The sequence below is a fragment of the Myotis daubentonii genome, chromosome 3, assembly GCF_963259705.1.
Source record: "Myotis daubentonii chromosome 3, mMyoDau2.1, whole genome shotgun sequence".
Classification (NCBI taxonomy): Eukaryota; Metazoa; Chordata; class Mammalia; order Chiroptera; family Vespertilionidae; genus Myotis; species Myotis daubentonii.
In genome coordinates this window covers 144,282,328-144,300,232 of record NC_081842.1, presented here as the reverse complement: position 1 = coordinate 144,300,232, position 17,905 = coordinate 144,282,328, and the positions used below count along the sequence as shown (strand labels likewise).

General features: G+C 39.9%; 1 long non-coding RNA gene across 4 annotated transcripts in view; it reads right to left on the bottom strand.

Moving 5' to 3' along the window:
* Nucleotides 1-17,905, bottom strand: part of LOC132230772 (uncharacterized) — a 392,295-nt gene that overhangs the window by 131,470 nt on the left and 242,920 nt on the right. For all 4 annotated transcript variants that reach the window (XR_009451933.1, XR_009451931.1, XR_009451932.1 and 1 more), the window contains one exon: nt 1,612-1,728. This is a non-coding gene — a long non-coding RNA (uncharacterized LOC132230772). The remainder of the gene's footprint in view (nt 1-1,611; nt 1,729-17,905) is intronic.

The following is a 17,905-nucleotide window of genomic DNA, read 5'->3' as shown; positions in this document are numbered from 1 at the left end:
GCCCTCACAGCCCCATCTTCATCCAGAAGGTCGTCTGGAAGGTCGTTTGGCTGTCTGGTCTAATTAACATATTACACTTTTATTATTGTAGATGTCCAGAAAAAGCAAATTTGTAGAGACAGAAAGTAGATTAGTGGTTTCCAGAGGCTGAGGAGAAAAGGGAAATGGAGAGTGACTATAAATGGGTAAAGTGATGGTGAAAATATTTTGTGGTGATGAAAATATTCTGGAATTACATCATGGTGATAGTACCTGTGGACAAAAGCCAATTCTGTGAGTATACTATTACTGGATTGTCACTTTAAAATGGAGAATTTTGAGACATGCATTATATCTCAACTAAAAAGAATAAATAAGAATGAGCAGATGGAAAGAAAGGAAAATGTGGCAAAAATGACAGGTGATAAAGAGGAGGGAGAAGTTGATGTAGGTTCCAGAGCATGGGAAGCAGGGAACAGAACGGAGTGGGACTGAGGGGTGGCCCATCTTCCATTTAGGGCAAAGGCACAGAGGTGAGCACTGCCTACTTGTATGGCTGTAGATTCAGAAGCTAAGGGAATTGATGTCTAATGCTTCTCTTCTGACCATGAGATAAGTAAGCAACAAGTTGGCAGGGCAGGAAGTCTGAGGTGAACAGAGGAGGTTAAGAACAACCTCTATAGAGAGAAGAAAAGAGATGTATTGAAAGTTCCCCAGATTTGCTTTTTTAAAAAGCTTCCATATTTGAGAGAATAGAGCAATCAACTTAGGCACCAAATGAGCAGAGGTCTCAGGAAAGATGTTCTCTCTGTCAAGCCTTCGGAGTCCTTGGACTAGAGCAGTGGTTCTCAACCTGTGGGTCACGACCCTTTGGGGGTCAAACGACCCTAAGACCATTGGAAAACACATATATAATTACATATTGGTTTTGTGATTAATCACTATGCTTTAATTATGTTTAATTTGTAACAATGAAATTGGGAGTCACCAAAGCATGAGGAACTGTATTAAAGGGTCCCAGCATTAGGAAGGTTGAAAACCACTGGAATAGAGTGTGAGAGGCTCTCCTCTCACTTCCTGCTACTGTGTACAGCCTCGTCTGCATCTCCAAGGTTCTCCTGGTCAGCTTATCAGCTGTGTAGGTCATGCAGTAAGCAGCTTCTTGGTTTAGTATTTGTGGTCTCCTCATATTTACATTGTTCCAACAACTAGGTACTGGAGACTTCAAAAATTGATATGAAGATGCCTTTTATGAAGTTTTTCATAGCCTTAAGGGAAAACAAGTGTTTCCTCTTTATTCATGTATCTTATTTTTTAAATTGGTTTTCATAATTCTTTCAACTTTAAAAAACCAGAATCTAATTTGATATGCTCTCAGCGGTTCTCAACCTGTGGGTCACGAACAATGAAAATACATCCTGCATATCAGATATTTACATTACGATCCATAACAGTGGCAAAATTACAGTTATGAAGTAGCAACGAAAATAATTTTACGGTTGGGGTTCACCACAACATGAAGAACTGTATTCAAGGGTCACGGCATTAGGAAGGTTGAGAACCACTGAGAGTCTAGATCAAAACATATTAATACTTATTTTCTATGCTTTGAAATGAATAGAATTAACTTACCTTCACTGGTAATATTGATGTCAAGTCAGATGCTGATCATTTTGTCATAAACTTCCAAATCAAGATCTAGATCTCCATGGAATATAAACATGGAATAATGCCACCAGATGATAGTACCTGTGGACAAAAGCCAATGGTTTATTAGAACATTATGGGAAGGGGGGGGAGGTGTTGTATGGTTACTGCTGAGTCATATAAATGTCCCAAGTCTTCAAAAAGTACTAACGTGTTTAATTTCTACATATTAGACAAATATATACCAGTTACGTTAACATTTTTTGAAAGCTTCCTATGGAGCAGGTACTTTTGCACATGTAACCTCATTTGCTTCTCCTTCCAACACTGTTATACAGATGAAAAAAAAATGTAGCAGCTCATACATATCAGAGCCAGGATTTGAACCTGGGGATTCTGGTTGTAGGTTCTAAGTTCTTAATCACTACATGTACTGCCTTGACATACATCCAGGTACAATACTCCAAAGACTCTTAAAGTCTAGATGGTATGAGGAATTCTAGTTGATTTATTCCCCTGAGGTTGCTAGTCTTTCTCAAAATACATAAGTGTGATTCAAAATTTTAAATATTACAAGTCAGGATGAATTATAAAGAGGCTGAATTAAGGGGAGGAAAGGTGGGTTTAAATTTTAAGCAGAACTACAACTAATGGGCTATGTGTTGTGCCTGAGTTTGCTCAACTAGTTGATCACTAATGTGTGTATAGTTCTAACATTCCCTAGCAATGAGAAAAATGCATATATTCTGTGAAGCCCTCCCTTCTTCCACTGCAGCATGTTTTTGTCTATCTGATTAGGCGTTCATTACCCATTCCTGCAGGCACTGCTCATTCTCTCTCCTCTCACTCTGCCAGTTGGTCTCTTCTTTCATTGTATACTTTGCTAATGCTGGTCTATCCTGGATAATTTGGCACTTATTAGGTTACTAGAACATTTTTTTTTTCAAACTCTTTTAGGAAAAAAGCAGAGCACAAATAAATAAAACTGCATAATACTTAATTCTCTTAAGCATGATCTATGATATATCATGAACTCAACTGGAAACCCTTTGGGGACAGGAAGTCCTTAAGAGCCTGGGGCAGGTGGCAGGATGCTGAGTATATTACGGACAATAGTGCCAAGAGTAGAGTCCCCTCCATTCAGGGATATTCTGTGTGAGCTGGCTCCATTTGGTGAATAAATTTACTTACATTTGCAAATGTGTAAACATGTTGAGATTCAATACGTGAACTTGAAATAAGACCTGCAGTCATTATATTTCCTAGGTATTTCTGCCAAAGTAAATATTTTTTATCTTGGTTCTCTGATTTTCCAATGCTGTTTTCTTTGTATTTTTCTTTGATCCTGTTATTATTTCCACTTTGCTTTGTAAACATTTAAACTGTGTTGCCTCCCCCTTGGAAAACAGTAAAGAAATCCTAAGGGCAGGGGCTGGCTTTGGGGATCAAAGAAGCATCGTAAGGGATGCGTACAAGATGTTAGTATTCACCTATGTGAAGAGAGAACGAGTGTTCAACTAACAAATGGCATTTCTTTTAACTAACTTCTCTATATTTATATAAATTATAGATATTGTGGTAGCAGTAGCAACAGTAGCACACAATAATAAATACGTTAATAGCATTTACTCTGCACCAAATATCCTTTAAACACGTTACTGATAACAGTAACACTCTCCTTACAATAACTCCATGACATAGGTCCTATTTTACCAACAAGATGAGAAACAGAAAGGTTAGTGAATTTGCTCAATGTCAGATAGCTAGTAACTGACAGAGGCAGGATTTGCGCCTAGGTAGTCTGAGTCCAGAGCACCCACTCATAATCCCTTTAATATAAAATGCCTCACCATTGTTATGATTTTCAGTGTCGACCCAAAGACACTCTAATGTTCTGATTTTTCTCTCAGTCAAAATTGAGTGCCTTTGTATAGGTATACAAATTATACCACACACCCAGAAAAGCCCTGATTTCATGAAACTATACTATTCTCTATACAACTATTTCACAAAAATCCAAAACTATTCAGTCTGATTGAATGGTTAAACTCCATAAGATTCTTATACACATAAAATAAAAAAAATAAAATACACTTCAGAAACTATTTCTTTTAACTCGTAGCCTAGAGGGAAAAAACTAAAAGGTAGGCATTTCTGTACTAATAACTTTTTATTTTAAAAGAATTTCAAACTTGCAGGAAAGTTGTAGAAACTGCTCAAAAAAAAAAGTCCATGTTCTCTTCACCCAGACATTCCATTCAAGCTGAGCCCACCACTTAATAATGGTCGTTCTAGCCAAACATCTGGTCCAGGGTCACACTTTGTACTTCGCTGTCCTCTCTCTTCAGTCTCATTGTATCTGGAGCAAGACCAGCTCTTCCTTGACCTTCACTGTGCTTACATTATTAAAGGCTGCTGGTTAATTATTTTGCAGAATGCCCCTCATTGGTACTAGTCAGGTTTTCTCATGAGAAAACTCAAAGATTATATTTTTGTGAACTAATGCTGTGTGTTTCTAATTACATCCCATCAATTGACACATGATGTCAGTTTGTCACGTCACTGGTGACAGTAACTTGATCACTTGAATAAGGTCGAATCTTGCCAGTTTCTCCAGTAGAGTTACTGTATTGCCCTCGATAATAAGGGTTGGTGGACAGATACTTTGTGGTTATACAAATATCCTGGTCCTCATCCAACTTTCACTGACTAGTTTTAGCATCCACTGACATTTCTTACCTGAATTATGATGATGATTGCCAAATTACCATCTTTCAAATCTCTAAATTCTTTCCATTTATCAGACAGCATCCTATTTTAAGAAAAAACTTTCTCCCCCCCCCCACTTATTCATGCATTTATTTGTATCAGTACAGCCCCATGGGTATCTGGTTTGTTTAGTGGATAGACTATAACATCATTATTGTTTTGCTAGTTAGATACTCCCAGGCTTTTAGTGGGAATTCCTTCAAGCTGGTTGCTGTGTTTTTTTTGTCATCTTCCCATCATTCTTTGAAAGCATCTATATTTTTTTGCACAAGATTTCCAAAATTCATTTGTACTTTCTCTCCCCCAGCCCTAGAACCAAATTTTTTTTCAAAGATCTATGGTTCCTTTTAGCAAACACTGGTATTTAGAAACTAAGATCTGGACAACAAATGTGCTTATATTCACTGGGATGTCACCACATCCTGGCCCTTTCAGTGAGCAGAGTTAGGAAATACGTATGTTTCATTTGTGTATGTATATAGATGTATGTACGTATTCACATATACACATCTACTATCACATTTCTATTTGTTCCTATATTGAAATTTTTATTTATATAATTTTTCCATATTGAAATTCTTGAGTTCAGACCAATACCTCAAATCCCAGTTCATAGCACAGGGTTCACTCTAGCTTTCTCCCTTTTTATATTTGTAACTTTCTTCTCTGACAGCAGGAGCCTGGCTCCCATTACCTTCAATATATTTGCTCATTGGCCTCATTGGGATTTCTTATTTAGACCTTCCTAATGGCTTCCTGACTAAATTATTTAAAAAGAAAGAAAGAAATTAAGCAAGCAAGCAAGGAAGAATGGCTTGCAATACCAAATTTTTGAGATTTAGTAATCTGTTAAAGCCATAACATGGGCCCTAAGACTAAATATATCAACCTAGCACCTCATTCCCTTGTCACAGAGGAAGAGTTTAAAGCTGTTTTCCAATGGCTTCTCACCTGACTTTTATTGTGGGTAAGATATACATATTGATCCTATATTTATAACAAGAATTGACATCTGTAAATGTTGTATTATTAATAAAAATTTCAAGAACAAGGTGTCACTAACTTTTTCAAAACAGATAATAGAAATTCTAATATATCCTTACTGGCCATCCCCTCCTATATAATAAAGAGGTAATATGCAAATTAACCCTCACACCCTCACAAGATGGCTGCCTACGACCAGGCTGGCAGGGGGGTTAGTGAGGGAAGACCAAATGACTGAATAAGCAGGTGCGTGGGGCAACCAGGAGAGCAGGGGGGTTAGTGAAGGATGACCAAACGACTGAACAGCAGGCTGTGTGGGGCAACCAAGCTGGCAGGGGGGGGCAGTTGGGGGTGATTAGGCTGGCAGAGGGGGCAGTAAGGGGCAACTAGGCTGGCAGAGAGGGCAGTTGGGGGCAACTAGGCCGGCAGTGGAGGCAGTAAGAGGCAATCAGGCCGGTGAGGGGGGGGGGGCAGTAAGGGGTGATCAGGCTGGCGGGGGGGGGCAGTTAGGAGCGACAAGACCGGCAGGGAGGTGGCAGTTGGGGCGACCTCGCTAACAGTGGGGGGGAGCAGTTAGGGGCAACTAGGTTGGCAGGGGGGGCAGTTAGGGGTGACCAGGCAGGCACGCCAGTGAGCGATTAGGAGCCAGCGGTCCAGGATTATGAGAGGGACGTCCAACAGCCCATTTAGGCCCGATCCCTGGGAAGTCGGACATCCCCCAAAGGGTCCAGGATTGGAGAGGGTGCAGGCTGGGTTGAGGGGACACTCCCACCCTGCACAAATTTTGTGCACCGGGCCTCTAGTCCTATATAATAAAAGGCTAATATACAAATTATCCCCTGGACTGGGAGTTCACCTGGGAGTTTGACTGGGAGTTGGACCAGGGGTCAGGGCCAGCCAACCACCTGTGGCCCCTCCCCCAGCCGGCCCCACCCCTGATCAGCCACCCCACCCCAATCGGGGTGGGCCAGCCAGACCCCACCCATGCACAAATTCGTGCGCAGAGCCTCTAGTCTCTGTAGAGTTAAGACGGGGAAAGTGGGCCCACAAAGGTCACAGGCCTTACTCAAGGTCATGGAGCTAATTAGTAGTAGCTCCCAATCCCGCCTTTAGGTTCCTAAGTTTGCAAATCAATATGTCATGCTATCTTTGAAGCATTCTCCAAATAACTAACATCCATTTTAAGGTCTGTCCACTGAGAAACATATGGTACTGGGAGCCCTCGTGAGAAAAATGTATAGCTGTGAATGTAGCAAGACTACTTTAAAAAATTGGAAGGGAACAATCTCTTCCATGGGAACATCAACAAAACACTCAAATGCTGAACTAAAAACAGAGTTCACATAACCAGGCACTATTCCTTACATTAATATTCTAAGATTCCTCCAAAACTCAGGGGTGGGGACCATCCAGCCTGCGGGCCATATAAGGCCCATAAAATCATTTGGTCTGGCCCTGCCAAGGCATTGGGGGTGAGTTAATTAAATGTTTGACCAAATACAGCAGACTAATTTTTAAACTGATAGTTTTATATGGCCCGAGAATGATGCTATCCAAACCGCCCTTGGCAGAAAAAGGGTCCCACCCCTGCTCCAAGTCATCATAACCCGCATCAATCACCACAGTGCCACACATATGAAGACATGCAAAATAGGGATAATAAGGCCATCTACCTCATCAGCATACTGGAAAGATTAAGACCATGCTTATAAAAATATTATGTAAATGGGGCTGGACTAGACTGTTCTAAGTGGCTCTTTTCCCCTTGATGTAAATAGCTTCTGTCAAAAAGCTGATTAAAGCAACTTTGTGCAGCAAGGTATCGGCTCTGGCACAAGCGTACATGAAGCACAGCGCTAAGCAGGTCATTCCAACTTCTGGTGGCCTAGTTTCCTGCTCTTCCTCTGCAAAATGGAGATGACAGTGCAGCGTTCTCGGAGCTGGTATGCAAATTCAGTGAGAGTCAAGTATGTAAAGTGCTGAGCATGAAGCCTGGCACCAGTGCTTGGTTCATAAAGGACAGCTCCACTCCGGCCCCAGCCTGGGCACAGCGCCACCAGGCCAACGAGCTCTCCCTTCCCAGAGCCCTCCACATAACTCTTGGGCCCTAGCATCGCTGGCAGTGCACACTACCGGCGGGAATTGAAAGCTGCTTGAAATTTGCTATGGTTGTAAAGAAAACAGAGCCCGTTTTATATTTGCAAGAGGACATTTAGGCAACTCCTAAATCACTTCACTGTTTTTCTGGATTTGGCCTCACACAATCCTTAAGGAGGGATCCCAGTTTGTAGCTTTCCCCCGCCCCTCCCCGAGGGTACTGGACATGGTCAGTTTACCCAAATAGCTTGGTTCTGAAGATGTCATTTATCTTCCATGATATATTGACACTTCACCACACACGGCTAATGAAGAATGGAATTTCAGGCTAGGATAAACAAAATTAAAGAAATGAGATGATTTTACGGAAAGGCGGCAAAAACGATAAAACCCTTAAAAGATTTAAAGGGGATCAGGGGCAGAAACAGTCTTCAGGCAGCCAAACACTGGTGGCTCTCTTTCCTTAGTACGTGACTGCTGGCCAACTAAGCTGGTTTATTACTTAAAGCTTAGCTTTTTTAAACTGTTGTGTGTGTTTTTCTCCTCCAGGAAAAAAAAAAAATGTCTAGTGTTCAATGAAATACCAGGTGCACTGTGGCTTTCCCTCTTGTTTAAAAGGAAAAAAAGAAAGAAAGAAAGAAAAAACACCCATTGTCGCTCATAGGCTTCAGCCTAGCCTGTCAAGCAGGAATTAAAATCTCTTTAAAAACAAGCTTTGCCTGGTCATGTGTCAGGCCGACATGAGCTGGATCAGCTTACAGCAGGGGCCTGAGGTAAGGCGGCCCAAAAAACGTTAGAAGGAAGCAGCCCCCAGAAAAATGTACGATTTCTTCACTCATCTCCCACACCTTCATTCCCTCCTGCCTCTCCCCTTTGTAAGAACTGGTGCCATGCGCAACACAGATGAAAGAGTAATTTCTCTCCCTCTATTAATGACAGCACTAGATTCTGAAATTAGCCCATCAGGGACTAATGTCTACCTCCCATTTCTAAAGATCTATTTTTCTTTTTAAAATCATGAAACGAAAAACATCACTGCAAAACCCACTATTGGGCCTTTGATTTCATTAGGTCCAAAGGTACAAAGCCTGCAGAGCGAGGAAGTTGGGTTTATTTTTAAAGAACACATCAAATATTAGCTGAAAATTGGTTGTAAATGGGGCCACTTAAGCCTCCATGGAAAGGAATTGCAGAGGCTTGGGATTAAAATTGCAGGAAGCCAAAAAGAAAATTGAGGACAAGGAAATGATGACTGATGGGCTTGGTGCTATTATCTCTGAGAATACTAAGGACACTGAAGCTTGGGGAAAAATTACATAGGTGACCTTGAGAACGAGTCCAGACTCAGAAGGCAGCTGGGTGTAGCTTCCTGCGGGGATGCAAGTGGAGCGGGCAGAATTCCTCCTTTCTAAATGGATGATGAAGATGTTTCAGATAAGCAGTTTTGATTTCCTTTTAGCATGCGGAGCTGCAAGCTTCATCTCCAAGAATAAATGCCATGTCCGCCTTATAAAAGGCTCTGTCTTCAGAACCTGTAGCTTGAAACTCTTAAATGGACCTAGAGCATTTCATGACTTTGAGACATAGGAGATTGGAGATTAAAAATGGACTCTATTGACTAAATTACTGTACTGTGTTTTGTTTTGTTTTTTCTTCCTCCTCTGCCATTGCACACAGAATGGGAAGCCCTAAGCCATTAAGGAGACTCAATCTAAACTTCCTGCAGCCCCTTCAAAATGAGAACTCGATCTCAGGCAATGTAACTGCCGCAGATTCTTACTTCTACACTTAACTTTCTGAAGGTGCATTTGCTGCGCATTCCTTTAGATCAGAGGCTCTTAAAATGGTTAATATCAAGACCTCTTTATCAATCTTAACAATTGCTGTGGACTCCAAAGAGCTTTTTCCTAGATATAGGTCACATCTAAAAATATTTACCATGTTACAACTAATAACCACTTAATATTTATTAATTTATTAAAATATATTCTAAAAACCCATTAGCACTAACATAAATGAAATTTTTATTAACAATGCTCAGATTTTCCCAAACTTGTAGTGAGATGGTGGCACTGTTTTACATTGTTGCAATTTTTTTTTCATGCCTGGCTTAATAGAAGACAGCTGAAGTCTCCTATCTGCTACATTCAATCTGTTGTGATGTTTTGGTTAAAGTACATAAAGAAAACTATGCTAAGAGAAATAAGCCGGTCGGAGAAAGATAAGTATCACATGATATCACTCATATGTGGAATCTAATAAACAAAATAAACTGGTGAACAAAATAGATCCAGAAACATAGAGTCATGGAACAGACTATGGAATCCCAGAGGGAAGTCGGAGGTGGGTGGGTAGGTGGAAGAGATCAACCAAAGAACTTGTATGCATATATAGGTAACCCATGGGCATAAACAGTAGGGTGGTGAATGCCTGGGGTGGTGGACATGGATGGGCTAGAAGGGCTCAATGGGGGGGGGGGGGGGATTTATACTTTCAACAATAAAGATTTAATTAAAAATTTTTAAAAAGAAACCCCATTCTTACACAGATATGGAGTTTAAAAACAGAGGAATAACATGATAGCCTTTTCAGAGAATTTGTTTATTTTTTCCTTGACACTACACTAAAATGCAACAACTGTAGTTTTTATAGGACTCTAGACCCACATCAGTGAACTTTTCCTACGCTGATATATTAAAATTCACTGACCTATTTAGCACTTGATCTTTACCCATGTGCAATTTTGTAACAGCAATCATTGGTCATTTAGAAAATAATGATTCACTGAGTCATGCAGAGGTTCCAAATGTACAATGGAAAACTTCACAGTACACACGTGAGAGAAATAAGATGAAAAAAGCAAATAACATCTTAGTGTTATTATAAGTTATTACAAATAGTGTTATTATATTTGACCTTGTAGATCCACTAAAAAGGTCACAGGGACCTCAGTGGCCCGTGAACCAAATTGAGAACTGCTGCTTTAGGCGATCAAGGCGCCAGCAAACAGTGACTCGAATTCAGTGACTTGGGGAGCAGTTTGCCAGGTCATTGAAGGGCCCTTTTAGGGCCAGTTAACATTAAAAAAAGGTGTCTCCAAGTTGACTTTTCACCTGGAATTGGTCACAAAGGTCTAAATGTGAGAGTTCTATAGGGTTTCTAAGCTGTCTGCTAGAAACTGGAAAAGATACAACCCAATGGCCTTGACATTGCACTCTACTACAAAAGTTTAAGTAATAACTACTAGTTTAAGTAATTACTACCTGAGTTTAAGTAATAACAACTATGCCTCAAGTTGAAATCCAGATATGAAAAAAATGTTTTATGATGAATAAGCCAGAATCATTTACTATTGATTTTTTTCCCTTTGTGAAATTTGGAGGCTTAGTGATTCCTTCAAAATTGTTATTTGTTAGTGGCCCAACTGCTATAAAGAAAATTTTAGACTTGAAGTCATTAGACTCTGATAACCTACATTCTCAATTGTCAGCCTGCTCTTAGGACAGGGACTTTCACTATCCTATCAATACTGTATCCCCAGTTCCACCATCTAAAACCAGAGCCTGTCATCTACTCAAAGCTCAATAAATATTTGTGAAATAAATGAATGACTTCACTTGTATTTGAATACCATCCAATATTTTAATGGCAAATATGACACTGTGTGTATCACACTGAAGAAATGAATAAGAAACACAGGTTCACTAATTCTACAGTATAATGGCATTTTAATAGATGAGAAAAAAATAGATGAATTTTTTATCTGTAAGTATAGTCTGCTGTAATAAAAAAAAACTTTAATTCACAGGCATATTTTTAGTGAACACCTCATGAAATGCAGATTTCAAATTCAAACTCTAACAATTTTTGATTGAATGAAATGCAGAAAGTAGCTAAAGGAAAATTAGGTCCTGCTATATTTCCAAGCAATCTGATTCTTCTTTTATTTTTAATATTAAAAACCTTTATATTGATTGGATTTGGTTTATTTTTTATCATTCATTTTATTCCTTTCTTTAAAAAAACACAGTAATACTTAAATGAACTATTTTACAATGTAATTCTTTTTTTTTTTTTTTTTTGGTACCATCCAGTATGTACTTTTTGAATACCTACCATTTGCAAGGCTCTGAGTTAGACACAATGACAACTATGGAGATAACTAAAACATAGTCTATTGTGGGGACCAGACAGAATCCCAGAAACTACGCAGGAGAACAAATAAGCAGATAAACAATAACAGGCCCCAAGGAGACAGGAGAAGTTGGAAACAGAGATGGATCTTGAAGGATGAGATATTTGTTTGCTAGGCACCTACAATAAAGTACCAACAACAAAACTTATTTTTTCCAAGTTCTGGAGGCTAGAAGTCAGATCAAAGTGTCTGCAGATCTGGTTTCTTCCAAGACCTCACTCCTTGGCTTGCAATAGTTGCTTTCTTGCTGTGTCCCCACATGGTCATCCCTTGGTCTGCATTATAATCTCTTTTTCTTTTTTAAAAAAATTACCTTTATTGTTCAGTTATTTATTGATTTGAGAGAGGGAGGAAGAGATATCGTCTTGTTGTTCCATTTATTTATGCATTCATTGGTTGATTTTTATATGTTTCCTGACTAGAGATCGAACCCACAACCTTGGCATATCGAGTCAACACTCTAACCAACTGAGCTACCCAGCCAGGGCAAATCTGATACTTCTTTAAAGAGAAAAATTACTTTTCTTTTAATCCTTTAAAGACCAAAATTCTGGGCAAAAGCTGGGCACACCTGGCCAGTGTGGCTCAGTTCGTTAAAGCATCACCACATACATTGAAAGGTTTTCAGGTTTTATTCCAGGTCAGGGCACATACCTACGTTGCAGGTTCAACCCCAGTCGGGGTGAGTACAGGAGGTAACCTATCCATGTTTCTTTCTCACATTGATGTTTTGCCTTCTCCCTCTCCCTTTCCATCCTCCTCTCCCTCCACCTCTCTCTAAAAATCAATAAAAACATATCGATGGGTAAGGATTTTAAAAAAAAAAGCTGGACACAAAATAATACCAGGACTAAAATATTCATGTGTGGTATTTGCATGTACACAGATGAACATGTCATTTAAGTTCTCATTGATCAATATTATAGCTGCATAAATGGTGCTCCTGTTCCTTAACTCATAATGGAAGACAGGGCCAAAGTATAGAGAGGAGGTGCAGATAAGTAGAGTTACAGTGCCCCAATATTTCAGAAGTTTTTATAATTTGGATTATGTAGGTTATTTTTTTACAGTCCTGCTTGGGGAGAGAAAGTGGGCCTCCTTGGTAAACAGAAGTGACTGTTTGTGCAATAGAATTGATTATCTGTTCAGGATGGCTTATGCTTCAGGACTATAAAAAATTGCAGGTGGCTTTGGTTACAAGAGGAGCCATCAGTCATCCTGAACTATTGACACATTTTTATGTACTGTAGTCTCAAATCACTCACTAAGGTTACCTATTCATCCATAAAATCTAAAATTTGGAGTCCTACCTGGGGGAAAAGGAGAGATTTAAACTGAAAAGTCTACTCTCCCTAGCCTTAGAGTAGCGTCACATTTTAAAATGAGACGGAAGGGCAAGGCTAAGGTCCCTTAAGCTCGCCACCCTAGGGTAGCACAGATGTCCAGCTACCACCTTTGGTCAAATAATAACAGAAAGCTATGAATCCCAGGGATCGGAAGAGCTACTTAAACTCTTTTCACAGCTTTGATTTACGATTGGGCATGATCCAATAAAAATTATAGTCAATATTTATTTTCCTTCAACAGAGAGCTTGTCACTGGACAAATTGCAGATAAAATCAATTCCTGCCTAGTCCCAGGAGCTTAAAAATTATTAAGCACATGCTAACCTTCCTGCATTATTAGAGATAGGAAAATAACTAAACAGAGCTGAAAGAGACTCTCCAAGAGATGATAAAAATACTGCAGTTATGGCTGTGCATGTTTCCTACCACAGGTGAACCTACTGGGAAGGTTTGACTGCCGGCTAATGACCGCAGGGCCATAATTTTAAGCACATAATGCTGGATTTGAGATGAGGTGGCAAGAGGTTTTTACCGGCATTTCTTTCCTAATATAAAACTTCTCCAGCTAGATCTAAATGAATGAATTCTGTTACACCTTCATTCCACAGCTCTGCTCTTAAATTCCAAGCTCTGTGCAATCCCATTTTTGTCTACTTCCCAAAACTGGCAGTCATTTCCTAGGACTCTATTATATTCAACTCCATAGAGCAAATGAGTCACTCAATGAAGTGTTTCCTCTCTTTCTCTCCCTTCTACTGTCCACTATCTGGGCATTTACAGTTCATCAGAACCTTTCCCAAGCAGAACCTTATCAAGCAAATATTTGGACAAAGGAAAGGAAGTTAATTAACACAGAGAATAGAAACCCATAGATAATAGTATGATATAGCCTGTTTTGCTGACTTTCTCTTTCTTAAATATTTTTGTCACAAAATATAGTTTGTGAAGTTGACTGTTATTCTATGGAGCAGTGACAGATGAAGTACACTGAAACCCATGTGGGCTTTTATTTTGTAAAAAGACAAAAAGAAGGATCACCACTTGGCAATGCTATCATTTACAGTTGACTTCCATTCTATGTTGCTGTGAGCTTTGTTCATTCATATGCATTTATACAACTAGCACCACAATTTCCCATTTGTTTACTCAGTTATTCAGTATGCAATACATATCTGACATATTAGATAATAGCAATAAAACCTTAAAGAAATCAGTGCCCTTGCACCCAAAAAGCTCAATGTAGTGCTCAGTGAATACAGGGGTGGGCAAAAGTAGGTTCATAGTTGTGAGTATGCAAAAGTTTTTTCTTGTATTATTGTTTATTAAATATTGTATTACTTATTGCTATTATTAACCTACTTTTGCTCATCACTATGTATTTTATTAAAAAGTAGCTTTGGGAAGGGTTGTTTGTTTTACAGAACACAGACGGGAGGAAAGAAGGGAAGAAATGAAGAGAGAGCCTCACGACTGTATACAAGCTTTCAAAGAAAGCTGCCACAGTAGAGATGAGCTACATCCTAGCGTGGGGGGAGGAGGAGTGAGAGGTGGCAGGAAAGACTTGGCTGAGAGCAGGCATTTGAATGGAGCCTTAAAGACAGGAGGCATTCACTGAGGAGTTAGGAGAGTAAGAAAGCACAGAGGACATCACCGGGGAAAGAGCAGTAAGCAGGAGCTTCTGTCCCCAGGCTTAAAACCTTCTTTTTCACATTCTTCTCCTCCACCCTTCACAGCTTCACAGTCCCTGAGTCCTGACCTTTCTAGCTTTGACATCTCACAGCCACGCATCTTCTCTTCCTGCTGCTTCCATTCAGTAGCGGACTTTATTACACGACATGCTACAGAAGCAGCCCCAACGGCTCCCCCTGCTCCACTCTCTCCACCTCCCATCCAGCCTCACTCACCCTTGATTGCCTATACAAGCTTCCAAAATATGCACTTTGCTTGGCCAATTGTGCTCACGTTGAAATGCTAAAGCACTCACTCAGACTCAGTTCTAGGCATTGATCTCATAACCTCATGCTTCACCATTTGACTTCATTTAAGGTATTGGATCAACACCTGACATATGGACGAGGCTATAAAATGGAATCACAATGTAATTACCTTATAGGGTTCAAGATTAAATGAGAATATATATACAAACAAAGCAGGCACTTTGTAAGCCCTCAATAAATAGGACTTGGGGGGACGGAGGAGGGGACAGAGAAGGAAAAGAGAGATACTTTTGGCTCTCCCCCAACACTGCCTTGCCTCCTCCTCTTTTCCTTTCCTCATCCTTAACATGCCCAACAGCAATTTCACTCAACCATAGTAACTCGCCCCTTCTGGGAGCACAATTCAATACTAATTTTCTTTATTCATTATTGACCCTGCCAAACCTTAATTCTCCTCTTAATATAGTCTTTTTCTTTAAAGCAGAACCACCTTCTCAGTCTATCCAAGAAAAATGGTCACTCCCCTCTCATTCCACAATCGGTTGGTCACTAAGTCCTGTAAAATTCTAACTTTAAATTCCCCTCAAATACTCCCTTCTCTCTATCCCCATTTTCCAGAATATTTATTTCACTAACTAGAGATAAATTAATATAGACTCAATTTAATGTTTGACACCATGTGGCTGTTGTTGTAAAGATCAAATGAGATTATAGAAGCAAAATTTATAAATGCGATCTTTAAATGCAAACATATGACATGGTGATGTTTTTATGACCACAAGAAAAATTTCCAATAACTTGATCAAAAACTTCTGACAGACAAGGGCAGCCAGGTTAATGGCAAGCCAGCATTTGAAATTGTTGGAACAAAGTATCAAGGTATCAAAACACCTAGAATTAGACCACCTTAAAGTATCTCAACTTCTACTTCAACATAATAAACCACGTTAGATCAGGCCAATCTTCCAACACAGAACTAAATAACCAGGGAAAGCATTATTACATAGACTCTGTTTGAAGGCAGGAGAGGGCTAAGAAGGTACAAAGACTTGAAGGGCCATGACTGTGGAGAGAAGGGAGCTTGACATTGGCCTCCTCTTTAACACATTTGTGGATTCTATTGCAAAGACTCAAAAGACTAAGAAGTGGCACAGTTTCACAGAGCAGGGCAGGCAAAAATTGAAGGTCATGGCCTGCTAAGGAAAAGGGCTCCTGAAAACAACCCAGACCTTCTGTTGGGATCCCAAAGGTCTGAACCAAAGGAGTAAGCATAATAAACCAGACGCCGAGCCACTTCACAAAGACCACAGGCCACCTTTGGAATAGCCTGTATCAGGGAGGCTGCATCAAAGGTCACTGGATGCTACATCAGGAGGAGGGGTCCAGATCAAAGCATGGGGAGAAAAAGGAAAAGCAACATCGGAAACCCAAGTTGATACATATGGAATTAGAATCCCAGAAGAAGTGAGGAGAGAATGGGGCAAAAACAATATCTGAAGAGATAATGGCTGAGAATTTTCCAAAACTGATCCAAGAAATCCAGCCACGGATTCAAGATGTGCTGCACACCCTGAGTTAGGTAAATCTGAGGAAATTCACACCTAGACCATGAGAGTAAAACTGCTGAAAATCAAAGACAAAAATGAAACCTTCCAACTGCTGGAACACAAAGACAAAGTGAACACTATTAAAGCTGCAGGAAGGAGGAGGGGGTTAAAAGTGGAGGGGGGCGGGGGGAGACAGGGCATTTTAAAATGACAAAAATAAGACCAACAGACTCCCAATATAATCACAGTAAACCACAAGGCATGGTATCAGAAATGATATCATTAATGCACTGAAAGAAAATAACTGCCAAGAATTCTGTAGCCAGTGAAAATACCCTTTGGAAATACAGTCCTATAAATAAAATCTGAGCGATCTTATCACCAGAACACCTGAACTAATGAAATTCTAAAGGGAGCTCTTAGGCAGAAGGAAAATAATCCCAGATGAAAGCTTGCTGCGCAATGCTTCCCAGCGAGCATTTAAGCATCTGAAAATATCAGACTGAGGATCTGAAGATTGAAGAGTATCTTTAGTCTCTGCTTGCTCTGTCCTGCTCAATATTTATTCCCATGACTTGAATGGCATTAAGAGTAAATAAATGCAGAAAATGTGAAATTGCAAATATTATTTACAATTCAAACGCATGCCCCCAAAGACCACAAACACTAAGCAATTCATTTTTACTGAAGTGCTCTCTGATTTGGAGCTCTGTATTTACCTGTACTGGCCCTTAGAATATCTTACATTCCCATCCCATCATTTCTAAAACAACAAAATCTCTGACTTCCCCCAAGACCTATTTTAAAATTTCCCCTAAGACACTTGATCATCTATTATGTGCCTATTCTTGTCGATTTTGTATAAGGCACTGAAAGACAGAGTATACCCATTGTTCGGTGTAGAGGTCATCTGGCTATCACTCCTGACTGCACACAACTGAATATATTCTATCCCTCTTCTAACACCAACACACACCGAGACCATCCATGATGGCCAGTTGGTTTTTGTTGTGTGATTTTATAACGTATCACTACGCCACAGACTCCCTGAGACTCCCACACCAGTGACCTCTCTACATCCTTTAGCACAGTGTTCTGCACACCAGGGCCTTTACATACGTATCCACTGAGTCAAATCTTGAGACAAGAGAGCAATGGTCCTAACTTGCATAATGGAGTTTAGTGAAAACAAACAGAGAAGCCTTCGTTTATGATTTTAAAAATAAACTGCAGCAGCATTGGGTGGGGAAAAGCCTGACAGGATATGAACAAAGTACCTCAACATACTAGCTAATAAAAACCTTCTAATCTAGTTCATATGTCTTCTTCAGGTTGAATCTTGCTCGTAAAGGCTAGGTCAGACTTTGCACATATGAAGCCATCTTCCTTGTTCAAACACCCACA